General features: G+C 38.3%; 1 long non-coding RNA gene across 3 annotated transcripts in view; it reads right to left on the minus strand.

Annotated features, from left to right (window-relative positions):
- The window catches only part of LOC102026490, a 77286-nt gene that overhangs the window by 7168 nt on the left and 49029 nt on the right, over positions 1–21089 (minus strand). The window contains exons 2-7 of one of the 3 annotated variants that reach the window (XR_001232378.1): positions 15510–15690; positions 14527–14584; positions 12233–12350; positions 10255–10395; positions 9567–9713; positions 437–568 (exon numbers count right to left, since the gene is read on the minus strand). This is a non-coding gene — a long non-coding RNA (uncharacterized LOC102026490). Of the gene's footprint in view, positions 1–436; positions 569–9566; positions 9714–10254; positions 10440–12232; positions 12351–14526; positions 14585–15509; positions 15691–21089 lie in introns of all 3 variants that reach the window. The other 2 variants (XR_259060.2, XR_001232383.1) reach the window with 2 other exon arrangements.

A 21089-nucleotide genomic window follows, 5' to 3' on the forward strand; every position in this document is an offset into this window, starting at 1 on the left:
GTACACATTTTGGCAGACTCTGCAAATGGATATATATATGAAGATATATAGGTATGTACTGTAATTTAAGCTGATGGGATCATGGGAATCCCTGAATTTATGGCAAGTTAGTGAGAAGAGTGAATGGCTCCACAGACTTACGACTGATCTTAAGTGGGGGCAGTCTTGTGAAGGATTTTGCCCTTCACCAGTGGGATGTGCTCTACTCCTGTCTGGAAGACATGATTAACTATGTTAAACGCAGCAGGTAGGTCAAGTAAGGTAAAAACAAGGAATCAACCCATCACATGTGTATTGAAATGAATGCACATAATGTCTTTAAGAATTTCACTGATGTTTTCAAGTTTCAAGAAGTCCTATATTCTCAGTGAAATCTTGAGGAGCACTGAGTGGAAATTCACGTTTGTTTTCCTTCTGAAAGCCTTAGGGGACTTACTGTGTCACACAGAGCACTGTGAATCTGTTACCATGGCTGATGGGGTCTGGGACAGGTTTTCAGGTTCTCGCGCATGACGAAGAACTGGACGTGGCACATGACAGTCAGGAAAAAGCAGCAATGTTTATGAACCTTAAAGGAGGAAGGTAAGTTCAGAGAAAGTAGGCTCATGCTACCAGAAAGGAAGATGGCGTGGAGGATTTAAGAATTTAAAATGTTGTGCTGGTCCCAGGGCATCTCTCATTGGGCCTTTTAGAGCATGGCTGACAACAGGGTTAACAGTGCTGAGTCATACAAGTTGTATCTACTATGTATGTCATTTCCCATAATTTACTCCTTATAACTGGGTACAAACCTTTAACAAGCTCCAAGTGAGGAAGGTCACTGTAGGTCATGCCAGCAAGTCTAGCACACATGCATCCTGCTTTGGAATTTTGGAAATCTCCAAGGATCTTCATTACTCTTATTTCTAGGTAGTGGGCCTTAGGACAAAGGTCAGAGAACTTGGCTCTGGGGCATTGCCCGTGTTCAGGTGAATGGAGGAGAGTCAGCCCATAGCCCCTGTTGTACTATCTACAGAGTCTGCCCCCAAAAAAATGCATACACACTTCAGCAGTTTTCCACACTAATAAATATCTGGAAGCTAATGCCTACCATTTTGAGCACATCTTGTAATTGTAGAAGCCAAAGGTAACATATTAATCTCATGGAGTCTCAATAAATTTAGTATTAAAATATTTATACAAGTTTTTCTTTTCCTGAAAATACATTATTTGGTGGACTATGTATATTAAATCCACAGAGTTGATTGACATCTCACATACCCAGTTCATTGTCCTCATTCCCAAGAGGGGATAGAAATCCACAGAGGCAATTCTGATGATACACATATTATGATAGGCTTCTAACAAGCAAGTCAAAGTGGAAAACACCCCTTTAATGATTTTTCAAATGGCTTTTCATTTTTGGAAGAGGAGCCTTTCTTTTATTACCTTTGAAATTTCAGCTACCTCCATTATTTTCAGAGAAAGAAAGGCTAAATTATACAATTCTCTTGCTCTCTGGATATGTAAAAGTAAAGTTTGAAAAATGGCTCTGCCATTTTGTAGCATTGTGTATTTGCTTCACACTACTACTGATTGCTCTGGGAGCTAAATTAAATGCAAGGAATCTATGAAATACCTAACAAGATACTACACTTGAGAGAAGCTCAGGATATGTCAGAAGTTTCCTTGTTTACCTTGTATAGTTTACAATTCTCATTCATAAAATAGGGGCAATAGTTTTTCTTTTCAGAAAACTTACACAAAAATGAATTTAACTTAAAAACAAATCTAACAAAATCTCTTCAACCTCATTAGGAATAAAATGAATGGAAATTAAAACACTGTTATATCTATTTAAAAACTGATTACAGTATATGAGCAGAACTTTTTAGCAGAGCCAGCAAATCCAGTTACAGTGAAGTATTTGCTGCTGAGAATCAGAACTTGTGAAACGTGTCTACAAGAAAAGAAAGGAAAGTGAAGAAATGGGAGGTAATAAGGGAGGAGGGAAGAGGGATTCAAAAACATTCTTACTTTATGACCCCAAAACACCACATTATGGACTCTCTCTTTAAAAAATTAAACTTTTCAATAAAAATTTAAATAACTTTAAAAAGTGACAACAAAAAATAATTGACAGAGCCATGTACATCTAAATAATGCAATATTTTTAAATCATTTAAATATTAACGACAAGCATCAAAATGACTGCTGAATAACAAAAATGTAAAGTGGTAAAGTATCTCTGGAAAATAGTCTGACAGTTTCTGGAGAGGTTAACCACAGATTACCTTATAACTCACAAATCCTACAAGAAAAATGAAAACATATGTCCACACAAAATTTGTATACAAATATTCATGGTAGCATTATTCATAATAAGAGAGACAATGGAAATAATTCAAATGCCAATCAACTGGTGAGTGAGTAAACAGAATTTGGTATACACATGCAGCAGAATGTTATTTGAAAATAAAAAGGAATAAAGTAAAGATTGAGTATCCCTAATCTGAAATGCTTAGGACCAGAAGTGTTTTGGATTCAGATTTTTTTTTAAATTTTAGAATATCTGCATTTACATAATGAAATACCTTGGAACCCAAGCCTAAACACAAAACTCATTTGTGTTTATATATATATATATATATATATATAGTTATCTAATGTATAATATATATATGATTATCTAATGTATAATATATATATGAAGATCTCACCAAAAAAGTATCCACACTTCAGGAAAAAAAACTTATATAAGTATTTTAACACTAAATTTATTGAGATGTTTTGAGATTAACAATAGTTTTGGGACCCTAAAATTACAACAGGTGCTCCAAGCAGTGGCCATTAGCTTCCAGACATTTATTAATATGGCAAACTGCTGCTTGGGTAACTTTGATCGTAGAGATTGCTGCACATGCATTTTCAATTTTTTCTCTAAGAGGTGGTAGTGTAGTGGATTTTCTGTGATATACAACGTCCTCTATGGTCTCTTATATGAGGGTAAAACATCTGTTGAAAAAACATCACACTACTTTTCTTTTCCTGAAGTGTGTATACATTTTTTGGCAGACTCTATATATTACCTGAAGATAATTTTATATCACAATTTTAGTCCACCTGCCTTTTTTTTTTTTTTTTTTTTGTTCCAGGAGTCAAACTCAGGACCTTGCACTTACCAGGCAGGAGCTTGTGCCACTGAGCTATATCTCCAGACCTTACCTGCCTTTTGTTTCCTTTTTTTTTTTTTTAGATAGTCTCTCCATATGTAGATCAGGCTGGCCTTGAACTCGCCATGTAGTCAAGACTGGCCTGGAACTCACAGTGATCCTCTGTCTTAGTTTCTTGCATGCTTGGATTGCACTACCATACCTGGCAAGTACACTTGCCTTTTGACTCTGACCTGTCACATGAAGGCAAGTGTGGAATTTCACTTGTTGCATTATGTCAGCATTCAAAATGTTTCAGATTATGTATCATTTTGAATTTCAAATTTTCAGATTAGGAATGAACCTGCACTGATACATAAAACATCACGGAAGAATCTTGAACACATGATGACAGGTGAAAAAATTGGTCAAAACACACAGCATATTGTTTTTTTCCATTTACATGAAGTGTCCATAATAGCTAAATACATGGAGATAGATTCTGGCTTCATAGTTGTTCAGAGCTGAGGTTTCTCATGTTGATGGTTACACAACTATGTAAATTCAAAAAAATCACTGCATTATGTGCTTCAAATTAATGAATTGTGTGCTATGTAAATTAAATGTGGATAAAGCTGACTGAACAATTTTAATGACAAGATCAATACATATCTCTTATAACAATCAATAAAGAAGGATTCAAAAAATGTATGTGAAACATACAGCTATATAAAAAAGACCAGGAGATTCTGAATGATCTTTAAAAGGAACAGCTTTGGGAAAAATGGAGGTGATAACACCATTCTGGAAATTGGTGAGCATTTTAGGTCACTGATCTAGAAGATCTGAGAAAGATGAATCTGTGCTGGAAACTTACCAGAACCCTAAAGAATGAGGAATTGGCACACCATGACCCTGAAAATGGAGAGACAATCAGGAGGATTTGTTGAAAGCATTTGAGGAACAGATCCTAGATCTTCTCTTTGTCACCCACACTGGATGACTACCACTTCTCCCACTTCTATACAAAATTTCGGTTTCCTACTATAAATAGGACAAGACAGATGCAATCTGATCTGATCTAGGGCATCCTAAGCCTAAGTGAAGAATGAGAATTATACAAATGTGGAGGAATTTCTATGTTCCTCTGGAGATATTTCATATCTGTAAATGCTAAATTTTTTGAACATCCAGCCCACTTTCTCCACTCAACATACAGAACACTGGAGCCAGACCTTTGCTTTTAAGAAAGGAAAGAGCTTTGTTTAAGGAACCTGACAACCTCCCCCACCCAAAAAAAAATCCCTAGAAATACTAACATGGGTCCAATCAGAGCAACCTACAGAAGAGTTCATTTCAAATATCTCTATTAACATTCTAAGACTACCAATCAGCTATTTACACATCTTCTTTGAAATAACAGCAGATGCCAATTATAACAAAATACATGAGTGGAGCCTCTAACATGAATGAAAGAAACCAAAACAGACAGGATAAAAAGCCCCCTGGAGGAAAAGGGTACTATGCTATAGAAATGAAAAGAGATGCTGCTAGCTGCTAAAAAAAATCAAAACCACATAGAATAATGGCTTGCACCTGCATAAATTCCAAAACAGGAGTTTCTGGTTAACAAGGAGCTGTCCTCCAGATATTGATTTGGGAAGTGAGGATTCTTCCACCTTCTGAAAATTTATAATTTAGCTTCTATTTATTAGTGGAATCTCAAAATCACATAATTTCCATATGTAGAGAAACTAGGTCCACCCCTATTTATACCTAGAAAAAAACTTAAAAGAAAACAAAAGAACTATTAATTACCAAATTGTTCCAGGAAAAAAAAATAATCATATAAGTATGTGAATGAAAATTGCGGTGTGTTTATATAAAAATATTATTATAAAAGACACATTGCCATTAATCCCATCCAAAATACCCTCCTCACTTTGAACATGCATTCTTACCACATTTTGAAAGAGTCCTGAAAGTTCTGTTTCACTATGGTAGCTATCTCTGTGTTCTGAATAAATTCAAATGCTTATCTTTCATGGCCATTTTGGTATTAGGAAAGAGTAACAAGCTGCGTGATGGTAGATCCAGTGAATAAAGTAGATGAGGACACATTGTAATGTGATAGAGACCACTACAAAGCGGCTCTGAGCAGGATTTAAAATTAATCAATTGGCTTTCCATGTTCACTTGTGAGTCTGTCCCAGGCCTAGTCCTCTTGTATGGAGATGGGCAGCAGATTCATAGTAAGTGGGCTTCTATGAGTCACTAGTCCTAGCTGAGGCCTGTAGTGGCCTGTGAGGCTATGACACCTCAAAAGACAAGATAAGGCCACTAGTGAGGACGCCTGACTCTAACCCCAATTAACTAGATAGAAACAGTAGCTGCAGGTGTCTCACTCCTGCAGTGAATGTCAACCTGAAGATAAGACAGTTCTCCTAATTAGCATAATTTGCTACTTGGGGAAGTCTTTGTACTGACTCCCAAGGAAGGTCTTGCTCAGTTTTCCACACTTTCCTTTGTTTGAAAACCAAATAAATATGGGCCACCCAGAGAAGTTCTTGGTCTCAGACCCCAGAGAATCTTGAATTCTGCTACAGGGTTTTGATTCTCATGAGCCCTAAAACCATACCACTTGTCTCTTTTATAAGCCTTCACCATCCACTTATTTGGGAGGTTGATCAGTCTGAAAGGCCTGATCAGTCTGCAATAGTAATGTTTTTACAAGACTGCCTTTCTATTGGATGGCACTTACCAGCATTCGCTGTATCTTTTATCACACTTTGTAAAGACACTCACAAATGAAGACTTTCAGAACTGCTTCAGAATGTGGCAAAAATGATAGGATAAGTGTGTTCAAAGTGAATAGGAGTATTCTGAGGGAGATTAATGGCACTGTGTATTTTATTGTAATAAATTTTTAAAATTTAAACATTCATCATATTTTTTGATCACTTCTTATGCTACATAGTTCAGCTTTGAATTTCAGCTCCATATAAGAGGGATCAGTCAAAATCACATATAACTATATTAAGAAGATGGGAGATGAGATACATTTACAAAAATGATAGGGAGACCTAATTTCTCATCTTCTATAATGGCAAGTCCATAGATAATGCCTGAAGCTCTGAAAATTAAAAAAAAAAAAATTTTAAATGTTGTAGTGAGGGTTTGCAAGGGATAGATTTAATACAGGACACATAATTTATATAATTATTTTATAATACTCATCCAAAAATTCAAATGTAAAGGAGTGCAAGAGATCTGTCCACACAATAGAGATACAAAGGATCCAGCTGAGGGCCTGGATCTCCCAGCAATGTCCTGCAAAAGTGCAACTGAAAACCAAAAGTCCATCGCAATGTCCTCCACAAGTCCATCTGGGGGCCTAGAGCTCACGACATGTAAGTCTTTGTCATGGATCTGCACCCAAAAGTCAGTGGCAGAAGCTGGAAAATCTACACCAGCATGGTGAAGGATCTGTGCCAGCAGGCGGGAGGATCCGCACTGGGCCAGGAAGCTATGCTCAAAGTAAGGACCAGCACTCCTCCAAAGAGAGCCACAGCCATCCTCAGCAACAGCAAGGACCTGATCTGACAGAACACTGAGTTCATTTCAGAAAAATTTGCATGACAAGCTTCTCCAGCAATAGTATGCCAGCTTCCTCTCCGGTTCTCCTTTTATGCTGTTGGCAACAATCTTAGGTGGGCCTTCCACACCCAGAACCACACAGACTCAGTTCAGCTGGGTGTTCCAAGTTGACCATTAGTCCACCACAAATAATAGTAAAAGATGTTATGTAGAGGTTAGATCAATACAGGAGAACAAGCTTTAAGAAGCTGAAGTGATTTCTAAGAAGGGGAATTTAGGGAGAATGAAAACTTTTTAAACTATGTGAATATAACTATAATTTTTTAAAATAAAAAATGGTTAAAATACTTTAAGGTATTAACAGTAGCTGCCCTTGGGTAAAAGATTTTTGAATGAAGTTTTAAATATTCTCTTTTCCATCTACATTTTTGGCATGTTCTAAAATAAAAATGGATTACTTTTGCATTTAAAATATTATAAAGGTAAAATACAAAAGTAGTAAGTCTGTCTATATCAAAAATTGTAATAATTAAATGTTAAATGTTTTTCAAACTGTTTCTTAAATTTTTTAAATCTGACTTAAATAGACAAGAGATGCGTTTTATGAGGTTAAATTGCTCCTCATTTGATAAAAATTTTGCAAACATTTGGCCTTTTGAAAAAAACCAGATATATATCAGATACCTCCCTCATATTTTTAATTATCTTGTCTTCTCATTCTTTTAATGACAACAAAATAACTGTCTCCATGGGAAAGATTGTAATTTTAGGGACATTTTTAGGCAAACACTTGCCCAGTAATTACAAGAGTAAGCAGGGCCAACTGTCACTAAATGTGTCAAGTTTCCCTTCTTCCAGCACCATTTCATGTCAATGGCTTTGCCTTTCTGCCAAAAATGTGCAAATTTCTCAAGGTCAAAAATGCACACACACTCTCTCACTTCTTCTCTTCCTTTTTTTTTAATTCTTTCTTGCCCAGTTCCAGATGCTGTGGGGAACAAAACCTAACATCTGTATAATCCTTTATAACTTTCACAAAACATATTTACATTTAATGCCACCAATAACCCTTTCAGGAAGGTGCTGGTATTTTCTCCTTTTAACATAAAAGCAATAAAACTAGGGCCAGGGATATAGCTCAATGGCATAGCACTTGCCTGACAAGCACAAGGTCTTGAGTTCAATTCCTGGTACCAAAAAAAAAGCAAAAAAAAAACAGAATCACAGAGTGATCTGCCAGAGAAACCACAGGAGGGGCCCTGGTTGCATCATCTTCATTATCATTACTTATAGTAGGTACTCAAAGAGAAATGGAGGTCAGCCAAGAGAAACCCGAGAAGAAACTGGAACCTTCCACTTGATCTAGATTATGCTGTTTTGTTCACTTGGCAGAAGAGTGCATAGTCATCCTGAAGTATAGGCTAGAAAGCTCTCTTAAAAAAGACAAGGACATGATAGGAGGACTGGGCCATGCTATTAAAGAAGCAAAAGGGAAATCCAAAGCATTCCTAGTTATGAGATGACGGAGTACTTCTGGGGAGATTTTCAAAAGCAGGCTTCTCCCTCTCTCCCTTTCTCTTTCTCTTTCTCTGTCTCTGTCTGTCTGTCTGTCTGTCTCTCTCTCTCTCTCTCTCTCCCTCTCTCTCCCTCTCTCTCAGCTTGCCTCCACTAGTTATGGCATCACCCAAAACTAAGATTTGCCTGAAGATTTGTGCTCAGTTCCTTACAAGACAAGGCAACAGGGTAAGGGACACTCTCCAGTGAAGGAACACTCCTAATACTGTGACGCTGTCAGCACTGTACACAGAACCAATTGAAATGTGCTAATTTGGACCAATCAGAAACTTGCTACTTTCAATCTTTCCTTTGAATCTGGTGCCCTTCACATGACCAATCAGAAGGTGCTCTTTTAAATCTTTCATTTGTGTGTGGGCACAATCAAATCAAAAGACACTATTTCTGATCTTTCATTTACATTTAACAGGAAGCCAAACTAGTTTTTGATAGTATAGCTTATGTGTGGCAAGGCACCAAGCAAGTATTTGAGAAGATGAAATTCCCAATTCCATAATAGAAAGATAATCTGGGAATTTTGAATACAAAAGACTCCTTTCCTTAATCCTCTGGGCCTCTGTGAGCCTTTTCACTGGCCTACTCTCACTCTGCAGAATGCATTTCTTTTCTGCCTTCAATAAAAGTAACACTGCCACTGCATTTTCTGTGTGTCTTGCCCAATAATTTGTTCAGGACACCAAGAACCTGGAAAAAAGCCCTACAGAACTCTATATCTGGTAGCACTTAGCCTTGGTCTTATTCATGGGGCTTCTTCTGGTTGCCGTAGCAGCATACATTAAACTCCAAGAATTTTTGTTCTAATCATTACTTGAGCTAGGAAAGGAGAACTGGGAGGCTACAGATAAGTGAAAAAGTTCTTAAATACCAATTTTTTTCTAAGACATTAGACTGTGCAACAAGGTGGTGCTGTATGCCACACACCATCCTCTCCCCAAAGGATTCCCCAAGAGTATGCACAGAGGTCAGGAGTGAGAGGGCAGGTCTGGATGTACAACACTGGAGAAGCTTAGCAAGAACCTTTTCCTTGGTTCACAGCCAGTTTGGGAACAATGCCCTTCTGACAAACAAAATTCTTTATAGTCTTAAATACAAAAAGAATGTAGCCTCTGGGGGTTACTTTATGTGAAAAGAGAAGTGTTTCCCCTCCATCGAAAAGAGAATACTTAATGCAGAAAGATCAAAATATTTTAACAGAATAAAAAACCGAGAATCAGTCTATCAGAAAATCTAAACAGATGCTAGGAAAATATACTGAAAACTTACCTTAGTCTCCCGGCTCTCCTGTTCCACCACAGAGAAACATACTTGTTCAATGGCAAGCAAGGACATATGTTTCTAGCCATGAACTCTCCAGAAGCGCATATTCTATGAACATGAGCAGTGTGAGAGACAGTCTTCAATTTGTCTTTTCTGTAAAGAAGCACAAAGCTGTTCACATGATGTCACTTGGCCTAATGCTACACTGGAAGCCTGTAAAAATGAACTGTGCAAAGCCAACAGAACTTACTTTAGGGCAGTAGCTTTGGTGTGGCCTTCACTGATGAAAGGATAGGGCTTTCTTAATAGTACTTGCTCCTTTATTTTCCCTGTCAGACTCTAAGCCTATGGTGACCAAATTCTGCCCTCACTGGGGACATCACTAACCACTGCCTGGTGCAAAGTGATTGAGCAATAAGGACAGAAGAAATGAAGAAAATAGGGAGGACACGGTATACCTTAAATGTGTCTAAACATCAGTAGTCATAGGAATTTTCATTGATGTTTTTGAATAGACAAAAGTCGATTTGGAATGGACTCAGGTAAACGCTAGAAGTGGGAGGTTACTAAGGCAACCCTCATGTCTAAATCCAGGTGGAAGTGATGCTTGTTCAATGAGGGGGAAATGGGTGTGTTTTCTGATCACTTTGCTACAAAGCCAGGACTTTTCTCAGAAAGTTATTTAGTAGCTTACCTAAGATTAACTCCATTTCAGCACTGAAGGCCTTGAGTCCCAAGAAACCCTCAGTTCCCACAATATTGGAATGGTCAGTCTCCTTGGAGAGGTAGTACAGATGCTCCAGCACTCAGGCAGGTAACAGCCTTCTGTTGGAGTCTAACTCACAAAGCACATAAGACATTAATCTAGGGCAGGCCATTCTGAAGAAAGAAAACATTTATTCTATCATAAATGTATCTTTTTAATCAGTAGCTAACTTTGAGCAGGACTTCATTCTGATGTCCTACCGAGATATTTTAACCACAGAATTGACTTCAGGTTATCTAAAATGAGAACATGTGTGGATTCACTTTAGGGTTCTTAAAATGAGTTGTCCTATTGGTTAGAGTGGTTCACATACCTAGATACTAAAGTGCCTATACTATTAAGCTGAACATGTGAATAACTGATACTGTGGTTTTTATAAAAATCAATGATTGACTACAAATATCAATAGATTCTTGAAGATACCTCAGAAATTGTGGCCAGGTTATTAATTTACCATCTCATTTTCCTTGAAAGAAGGACATCATGCACTCCAGCTAACAGAACCAAATGCTGTAGATATGAATTGAGACAGAGGAGGCTAAGAGTCAGCCTTGTTTCTACCATTGCATTGTTTTGTACGGTACACATTCTTTCCATTGTAATCTCAATGGAGATTACACTGGTTTTACATTACGATGGTTTGGGGATACTCTAGAAACAAACGTGATCTTGAGCTTCAGAGATGACAGATAATCTGGCTCTTGGAGATTTTTTCATTAATTGAATCAAAGGTCAGTAAGTGATGTAAAGATTTATATCCATAGTGAAGCAAAGGAAGACTACCACTTTTGTATTTCTGGAATAGATACTGTCATAGTTTGGGGTTTTATAAGGGATAACAATTTAATACAGGACACATAGTTGATAGAATTATTTTATAATACTCACTCAAATAAAAATACACAAGGAGAGTGCAGGAAATCTGCCCACACACTAAAGACCAAAGAATCCAGCTGAGGGCCTGGATCCCACAGTAACATCCTGCATGAGTTCAACTGAAGATCTAGAGCCAATAACAATGCCTCCCACAAGTCCAACTGGAGGCCAAGAGCCCATAACAATGTCTCATTCAGGCCTGTTTCATGGATCTGTGCTGGGAAGGCCCAAAGTTCAGTGGTGCCAGTGGGGTGAAGGATCTGTGCTAGCAGGCTCAGGGATCTGAACTGGAACCAGGAAGCGATGCTCAAAGTAAGAACCAGAGCTTCCCCCAAAAGTACCACAGCCATCCTCAGCAACATTGAAGTCCCAAGCTCCTCTGAGGATGAGGAAAGCCAAGTTCCCATGAGGTAAGCCAGCACAACAAGCTTCTCCAAGAGACTGAGCAGTGCACCATCTTCCCCTCTGGAGCCAAGAAACCATGCTCAAAGTGAGGACCAGAGGACCCTCAAAGCGAACCATAGCCATTCTCAGCGACAACAAGGTCCCAAGCTCCTTCGACAGTGAGAACAGCCAAGTTCATCGGGAAAGCCAGGATGACAATTTCCTCCAGGAAAATCAACAGCTCCCTACAGCTTCGCTAACCGCTTCCCAACAGCTTCTAAACAGCTTCTAATAGCCTCACTTCTTCTTCTCCAGTTTTGCCTCTCACACTGCTGGCAATGATCCTCAGGTGGGCCTCCCACACCCAGCACCATGCTGGTTCAGTTCAGCTGGGCCCCGCACGTTGACCACCAGTTGTCAATCCACCACAAACACCAACATATAGTGAGATTTACACGTGACACTGTAGAATGCCCCTATGCTGCCATCTCTGGGGAAAACTTGTCCTAATATTTTTTAATTCTCTGACTAATTCAAGGTTTAAAATATGCAATAAGTAAATTATGACAGCCTAGAAAATTAGAACACACTACAGTTTGTATAAAGGCTCAACATGTCTTCCAGGGTAAGATGTTTCAGTACTTACCTAAAGGGTTTACTTCTGAATGAACTTTCACCTTCACCAGGAACTGATTACTCATTCAGCTGAAAAATTTAACTGCAAATGCTTTCAGTTCACTGGTAATCCGCAATAGAGTTTTGTGCTGGAGAATTAAACAAGTATAAATCAATGAGTTTTACTCAACTTCATGTTCCATACAGCACACATTCCTTGAAAATGCACACAAAATATTAAAATCCTTGATGCTCTTATGAAAAGCAATGTTTTCCTGCTACATTTATCCATGTATAACCACTACAGTGTCCTAAAACTCTTATAACCACAGGGCTGAGGCGTGACTCAATTTTCTTTGTTTATATAAATAAATCATCAGCAAAATTGCTGCCTTTGGAGTTTTGTGTTACTATTCCATTTTTTTTGGATAAATGACAATTTACAAATTATAAGAAGGGACTAAATTTTATATCTGGATGTAAAACTAACAATGTATGACTTCTTCCATGAATCTATGCAGATAAGAAAGATACGTACTGTATTATAAATTATGAAACACAAGTAATTCTAATAAAGAGATGTTTTAGAATGATCGTATTTTATTCTCTTCAAAAACAGTATATCTCTAATGAGTTGTTTCTCACCATAACCTAAAGCTCATGTTTTCCACACGTCAGGGTTTACTGAACAAACATAAGAGGATGTGTAATTACTATTCCCTCTCGAGGAACATCTGTTTCCAAAGGAATGTTGGCAGAGTTTACAAGTGATATTGGACTGCCAGGCACAAAGATTACAATCTGGTTCATTCTTGCCCGGGCATTCCTTCCTCCAGGGAAGCCCTGTCTAGAGGTGCATATGCCAGAGTTTAAAGTGGGTTACTGTACATTCTCAGTGGAAAATACACAAAGGTTGGAAGGAGGAAGTAGTTATAGAGAGTTTTACTATGCCCCTTAACTATTTACACTCAACATTCTAAAAAAATCCATGTACGTATAAAAATCTTTGAGAAAATAAAATAAAATTCTAAAGAGAAATATTTCTAGTCATGCTATTCATCATCAACAAGTATTTGAGAGAATTAATTCCTTTGAAGTATAAGGAGCCATCAGGGTTTGTATGAAGAAATATATTCCACATTAGTCATAGAATAGTTATATTTCAGACATCTAGTTGGCTGACTGGGTTTCATAGGATTCCATAATTTCTATTTATCAACTTTCACTGGATCTTCAAAAATTTGGTGAAGAACAGATTTCTAGTAGATTACTTAGGCCAAGGAATACAACATCAACTTATAGTGAAAAGATTCGTTATCATGAGCAGTTTTAATACTGATGAGAAGAGATGGCATTTGGGTGTTACTGTAAGCTACAGAACAATGGTTTAAGGAACACGACTCATTCAAAGTTAAGATTTGATGGATGGGAGAGACTTTGCCTTCAAACTAATTAAAAACAGAATTGAATGAAAGAGAGCTGAAAAAGAAGGAAAATCAGTTCAAATGGCCACATACAAAAAAAAAAAAAAAAGGAATAGAAGAAGCATTAGCACATGCCATTGCCCAGACTGCCAGGAAGCATTTATTTTTCCAGTTCAGAACTGGGTGCATGAAAGAACTGGGATATATGTGCGAGAATTTACACTGAATGACATTAATCATTAATTATATTTCAACTGCTGGGTATCAAGTTTTGCTAGATGACAACGTTTCACAGAGTCAGATGATACACTGAGAAATAATGTGGCACTAGGACTCAAGATACTTGTGTGAAGCCTGACTTATTTTGAGCCTAGATCAGTCACTTAACTTACTTTCAACAAATTTCTCATTGAGGTCCTTATTGTAAATTCTTTACATGTGTACTGTGATGATTAAATAATGTAGTAAAATAGAAATATAGTCATACAGTAATTTATAACATAAATGAAGCCATTTTAAAGACATATAGTCCACAATTAAAATATGCTATTGCTATCACACACATCAGTTCCAGAAGTTTGTCTTAATTTTTACATTCAGACAACTTACTGCAATCAATTCCTTTCATGTCTTTTACGAAGTCAAAACCATGGGTTCATTTCAGTGAATGGCATTATTCTTAAATTGATCACCATAGAAAAATAGAATCTGCTCAGTAAATACCAACTGACAGTGCAGCAATCCCTGTTCACACCCAGGTTACTCACACCACTGCCCTTTCCTCTAGTTCCCATTCATCATACCGGCAAGGTAAAGGTTACATAACTGCAACACTTCCCCTACAACTCAAGATTGGGTTAGTTTAGTTTCCTATGCACAGAAGGCTTCTGCAACTACTCACCAAGAAGCTCAGATGAACTCCATAATGATCATACTCCAATGATTACAGTTCACAGAAACTGCCCAACAAGAACCACAAAAATAAAAAATAAAAATATAAGTATGAAGCCATGACTCAGTGACACAGAAATGTTTTCTCCCTCCTCCAAGTTAAATACAAATGTATGTCTGGTTATGAAAGAACTGTCCAGGAGGTTTAGTAGGTTCTGGGGTCAAGAAGCCCAGACTTCATTGTCCACCGTCTCTCCTGCTCAAAGGTTTAGACAGGAAGCCAAGGGGCACATGGATAGAAACTGCTGAGGTCTTTTTCTCTTTTGGTCTTTGTAGAAGATAGTGAAGTTCCAAGGCTGTGGGTCTCCCTTTAAGCATAAACAGCGGCAAGAGCTAAAAATGACTGCCATACTTGAATGTCAGATAAACACACCACGACAAGCAGAGATTTTTGGCTTTATATTAAAGCTTGGTTTTTCAGCAGCGCTTTTGTGGCCTCTAACGACAATGGCCTCAGTGTTTCTCAGCCAGCTCCCTGGGACCCTGGGCTGAGTCTTCCTTGCCACAACTCAACAGCGTTCACTCCGCAAGCAGAGCTAGTATCCTCTTGGGGTTTGAAACCAAGCCATCTCTCCCTTTAGGCCCGTTGCTGCGGAAGTATTTGTTTACTGAAACGAAAGAGCAATGGTCTAACTTGAAATTTGCAGACCAAGTCCAGGGATGTCCTTGGGTGGTTTCTGCTTGGCTGGGAACCAGCAGGTTAACTATGGTCCTGCGACAGACTGCGCTGGAGGGTGTTGAGGATCCCACCACTTCATTAATGTTCTGTAGGTTTAATTTTTAAATTGGCAGTTAATAATTTTAGTCTATGTCTCTTAGCGACAGCACTGGCTTTTTACTCTCTTTCCAGCATAGCAGCTAAACCAAATCAAAACCATCTTATGTGGCAGAGTGTCTCTGGCATTTACGCGGTTAAGTATTTTGGACACAGACCTGTAGTCATTTGGAGACGATGGTGTGCGGTCATCTCTGTCACCTCATCCCCAGACATCACTCTTCTGAAGCTCCACATCAGGAACCCCACGTCCTCTGGCAGAAAACACTTACACACCGCAGGTACTTGTCTTGCTCTATCCTCCTCTCACAAAGGATTCCCCTCTGGTAATTTTTTAACCTGAAGTACAATAAGTGAATACAAAAGGGTACAGTAATATTTGAATTACCATTATTTACATAATATAACTAGGCTCCCTTTCTAATTATTGGATCATTATATATTTAATTATAAGTCTAATTATTTAATAAGTTTAATAAGTCAAGGGAAGTTATTTAATCATAAACACAGTGGCATCTATTTACGATGTTTCTATCACCTTTGAATTTGTGAAACACTAACAGGCATAATGCTCACTCAGTGACACCGGATGTTTTATCTGTAGAACAAAGTAGAGTTTAAGGCTCCTGACAATGCCTCCCACTTCCACAACTCTGTATAGAATGCAGTACATGTGAGTAACAGTTGTCAGGTTTGATCTTCAAAACCATCCTCCTGGGGATCACTATCATCTCTATTTCATAAGTTAAGAAACCGAGCCTGAAAACTTGGGGAGATTACTGGTGATCATGCAAATAATGTGGCAATTTAGGAATCAAATGCAGTTTTCCTTATTATGAATCTAGTTTTCATTTGGATGGAGCTTGCTACATGAATAACCAGAAATATAAGTAGTACAACATTTGTAAACAACCTGATAATCTGGATATAACTGTTGTCTTATTGAGACTTAAGAAAGAATACATTTCTTCTTCTGCAAAAACCCATTTTATGCCAAACTGTAACTCCTTTGCCATTCACAGCTTCACAGCGGGGTTACCATAGGAATTATCAAGAGGCTGTTCCCAGCATAGGTTCTGTTCATTCATTCACTCATCCACTCACCCATTCACTTTTTTTAACTATTTAATTACCCATCTATTTATTTATATGAGGAACAATATATTTTTATCTCTTCCTTGCACTATCAACCCTATAATTTGATAAAATAAAGTCTTAATAATCAAAGCACGAGGAACAGTGCAGCCCACTTCACACATATATTGTGAAAGAAAACTAATAAAAATTAATATCACACCTAGCAACTACATTGTTCTCAGCACTTTTACCACCATTCATCACTGGTCTCAGTGGAATATACGAATTTAAGGCTCCTTCTCAAGAAAACATAATCATGCTACCACTGCTTTCAGTATTTGTTTTGTTATATTTTTATTATTTTAAAGAGAAAAGAATAAAAACAAAACAAAAATAATAACAAAGCAACTCAAAAACTATAAAAATGATACAGAATTTCAAAACAAGATGATAGGAAATCAACAATGGTTGTTGTATTACTTATTGTTATCTTTAAAGTAGTTGCTCAGATTACCAGATAGAGGTATGCAAGACTGATCAAACAATTAAACATTAACTGTTCTTTTCAATAAACCAGTAGAAATTAGTAGTACAATTATTTTAGCTATTTTGTGTGTGTATATATATACATACATGTGTGTGTATGTGTATATATATATACTGCTTTCAGTATTTCTGGCAAAATCATGATTCATTTCACAAACACAAAGAATTCATTGCAGCAAAATTACATTGAACTAAAAAAGAAAATAGCCACACTAACTCCATATCTGTTGTGCTGGATTCCATCTCTACCCTTACATGTCATGAAGATGGGCACAGCCTGCACTGGCCTCCTGCTTCTTTCTCTGCTTTTACTATGAATCAGTCCTCTCTCAGATTGACATTTTTCAGCAGATATACTGATATATTCAGTCAGGCTCTACTCCAGTCTGATATACCAGGAAACTGTCCAGTTCTTACACATCTCTGCTCAGCTCCATTATCTGCTGAACTTGATGGATTGTTCTTGGAATGGTGTCTCATGAAAAAAATTTTCCTTGCATTTTTTTTAAATTCTCAGGGAATGGGCAGTGCCTTACTATGCCCTTATCAAATGGAGACAAGTGTTCCAGAAAGAATAGGCCTGGGAATGCTGGAGAGTTCATAGGGCTTCATGAACCGAGATGGCTTGAGTTGGATTTTGACAGATCTGTGGAACTTCTGAAGGTAAAGTAGTGTGGATGGGCAGAGGCACAGCTGAGAGTAGAAATGGGCATGGTGTGTCGGGGACTTAGGGCTGCTTTGGCTGGAATGGAAGGCTGCCTTGATGGTGGGAGAGGTCAAGTAGACCAGGTAGTTGAACTGAAAGAGGAGAGTCAAGATTGTCAGCTTATTAAATTATTTTTTTAATATTCTAAAATCCAGTTTATAATATCCATGGATAAAGTTCAAAGAGAAAAGGAGAGAAAACAGATACTGACATTAATAGAAGATTCATTCTCTGACTATATTCTACCTGGGATATGCAAACTCACCCCGAATGCTGGATCCAGCAGAATTAAAGGGAAAGCTGTGTTTCAACAGGAACTCAGTGAACTATGGACCAGAGATTGACCAACAGCCAAATTCTTCTGTGTGCATTCAAAGGGGACTGTTAGTATTATTCCTCACACAATATTTTTGTGACAAAAGAAAACAGTAACTCTCAAATCATAGCTATAAGCTAGGATTCCTCAGATTTCAGTTGTGTTCTGAGCCCTGAGCAGGGCAAATGATCACATGTAGATAAATACCACACTGAGTAAAACTGCAATGCTCAAAGCAAAATATCAAGAGAAAATGAGAGAAAAAACTAGAGATCTGCAAGACTCCTTATCACTGATGATCTATGTTTAATAAGACTATGAACCAAAAACTAAAAAGTCAACCATACTGTCCATAGGTATGGCCTACAATTATACTGTAGGAGGACAACAAAGCATTCTGTTTGCATTAATAATGGTGACTCAACAAAATAAAATCCAAAACCTATATAACTAATGTCTCCTTTTCACAATACTCTGAATCCTAGTGCAGTTGAAGTAAACTTGATTATAAATAATGTTTAAAACCAAGAGAGAGGAAAGAGTTCGGATTGAAGGTAAATGTACCAGTGCTCTTTGCTGGGCACTTGTGTTTAATCCTTGTGCCTCCAGAAGCTTTCTGTTACCTTTCTTTATCCCTTGGAAGTTCTCTTCAGAAATCCCTACACCCCACTCTCTTCCTACCCTCTTTTTCCCAGCATCCTAACCTGTCAGTACCGACCTGTCTTTGAAATCAGCCTCTGCTCACACTCTGAGTTGCTCTGTCAAACACTATTGGTTAATGAACTTGTGGGCAAAGAACTAGGAGAACTGAGGGAGGATATATGTGTGTTTATGCATTTTAGTTAAAAAAAGAAAAGAGAAAACTTTCTCTCCTGGTAGCCATATCAGGAATAGCAGAGTTAAACTGACTACAATGATGATCTTTTAGTTGCATTTCTTTCCCCGGACACCACCCCCAGCAAAGCAGTAATCCTGTTCTCAAAATCTCCTGTGCTACCTGGCCTGGCACTTTGTAGTCTGGCTGTAACAGAAGGCTTCTTCTATAGTTTCCCTGGAGTTCGTCTGCTACAGAAAGTATTCCTTTGATCAGAATCTGTCAGTTCAGCTACCACACTCACAAACCCGCTGCTTTGCTTTACATCTGTGCAAGTTGATCTCATGGCCTTGAGTGGAAGGCGAAGATGTCAGAGCACACCTTGATCCAGTCTGCAGTAGAGTAAGTGCTCTCTGACATCTTACCTTGGCATTGGGAAGAATTTCCCAAAGGGAAATATGTCTGAACACACACACACACACACACACACACACACACACACACACAAACACACCTGACTAAGACTAGAAGAGTTTAGAGAGAATCAAGAATTAGAAACTCTAGGGAATCTCTTTGAGGAAACATTGTCTCAAAGTAGGGCACTGCTACCCTTGGCCATTAGGAAGTGACTTAATTCATGAGCCTAGTCTGCTTTTGCTAGTAAGACAAGGACCACCAAAGGACGGGTACACACCTGGGGCCTTGATGCAAGGTCTGGTACCCATTACAAGCGTGATATGTGTTCTTCCCTATCCCTTTACTCTCACAGTCTTGTCAACTTCAAAAACAAGGTGCTTCACTAAAGCCAGGATGCCTTCACCAATACACCTCAAAGAATAAGGTAGATCAAAGAATAAAACTCTTGCGGATCACTGCAGAGGGAGAGGGCAAGCTCCTGAGCCCTTAAACTTCCTTGTTATGTATTTTTTTTCCACGCTCTCCCTCATGTGTTCTCTTAAACAGCAGCAGCAGCTCATCCTTATCACAAGGCCAGGGTGTTCATGCAGAATGAGAATACTGATAGAAAGAATATCACTCCTGGATAACAGACCGCAAAGGTGAAATGTTTGCACAGGAAAAAGCATGCTTTGGAAAATGTTTCTGGGCCCCCATAAAAAAAATCCTAGCTTCTTGCCCACCTTTGCAACTCCTGAACATGAATAAAAAGCTTACCCCTTTCTTTGTTAATGGGCCAAGCTGATATACCTCTCTATCAGGACTGCCCCTCCTATAACCCTCTCCCAATAAAGCTTTACTTGCATACTCAAACTCTATGGCTTGGTTCCATTTCTACTTCTTCTCGGACAGAAGTCTCCACGTGTCAGGTATGACAAGTATTTTCCATCTGAGAACTTGGCTTTTATATCTTTGATCTCCACTTCTCTGCTTGTATTAGTCAGCTTTTCCAGTCCTGAGACAAACATTTGTGGGCGATTTTAGATCTAAACCCTAACACTGACTTAAAAATAACTGTATTTTACTTTCCACTTTCAAAATACTCAACACAAAATATTTCATATACAGTCACCAAAATGTGTGCAGTTTCTCACAATTCCCAAGCAAATGCCAACTACACACCCTACAATTTAACTAAGTTCTGACATTATACCTGGAGATAGCAGCAGATCCCCCAGGTTGAGAGCTCAAGCCCACTAGACTGCCTCAACTTCAGTTACTAATCGTAAGTAATAAGGTGTTAGCTGTATTCTGACCAATTGATTATAAGCCAGGGGTTCCTATACCCACTTTCAAGGTTAGATTAGTTTGCTAGAGTGGTTCACAAACTCAAGGAAACATTTTATTTATATTTACCCACTTATTACAAAGGTTATTTTAAAACATATAGATGAAACGCCAAATGGAAGAGAGGCCCAGGGCAAACTGTGGGAAGCAGGAGGGTCTTCCCTGTCCCACCCTTCAGAAACCTCCCTGTGCTCAGCTGTCCAGAAGCTCATCCCTGCCTGTCCCTCTGAGTTTTCACAGAGGCTCTGTTACATAACCATGATTGATCAGATCACTGGCCACTGATGATTAACAACTTTCAGCACCTTTCCCCTCCCTGGAAGTTGAGGACTTGGATTAAAAATTCCAAACATCTAAATACATGGTTGTTGTCCCTAGCAACCAATCCCCATCCTAAGGCTATTCAGGAGACCACAAAGAGTCAGCTCATTAGAACAAAAAATGCTCCCATCACCCAGAAAATTCCAAGAGATTTAGGTGGTATGCGTCAGACACTTCTATGACTCGGGAAATAATAAAAGTCTTAGGAGTTCAGT

This window comes from Chinchilla lanigera, unplaced genomic scaffold, assembly GCF_000276665.1.
Source record: "Chinchilla lanigera isolate Chin_1 unplaced genomic scaffold, ChiLan1.0 scaffold00001, whole genome shotgun sequence".
NCBI classification, from domain to species: domain Eukaryota; kingdom Metazoa; phylum Chordata; class Mammalia; order Rodentia; family Chinchillidae; genus Chinchilla; species Chinchilla lanigera.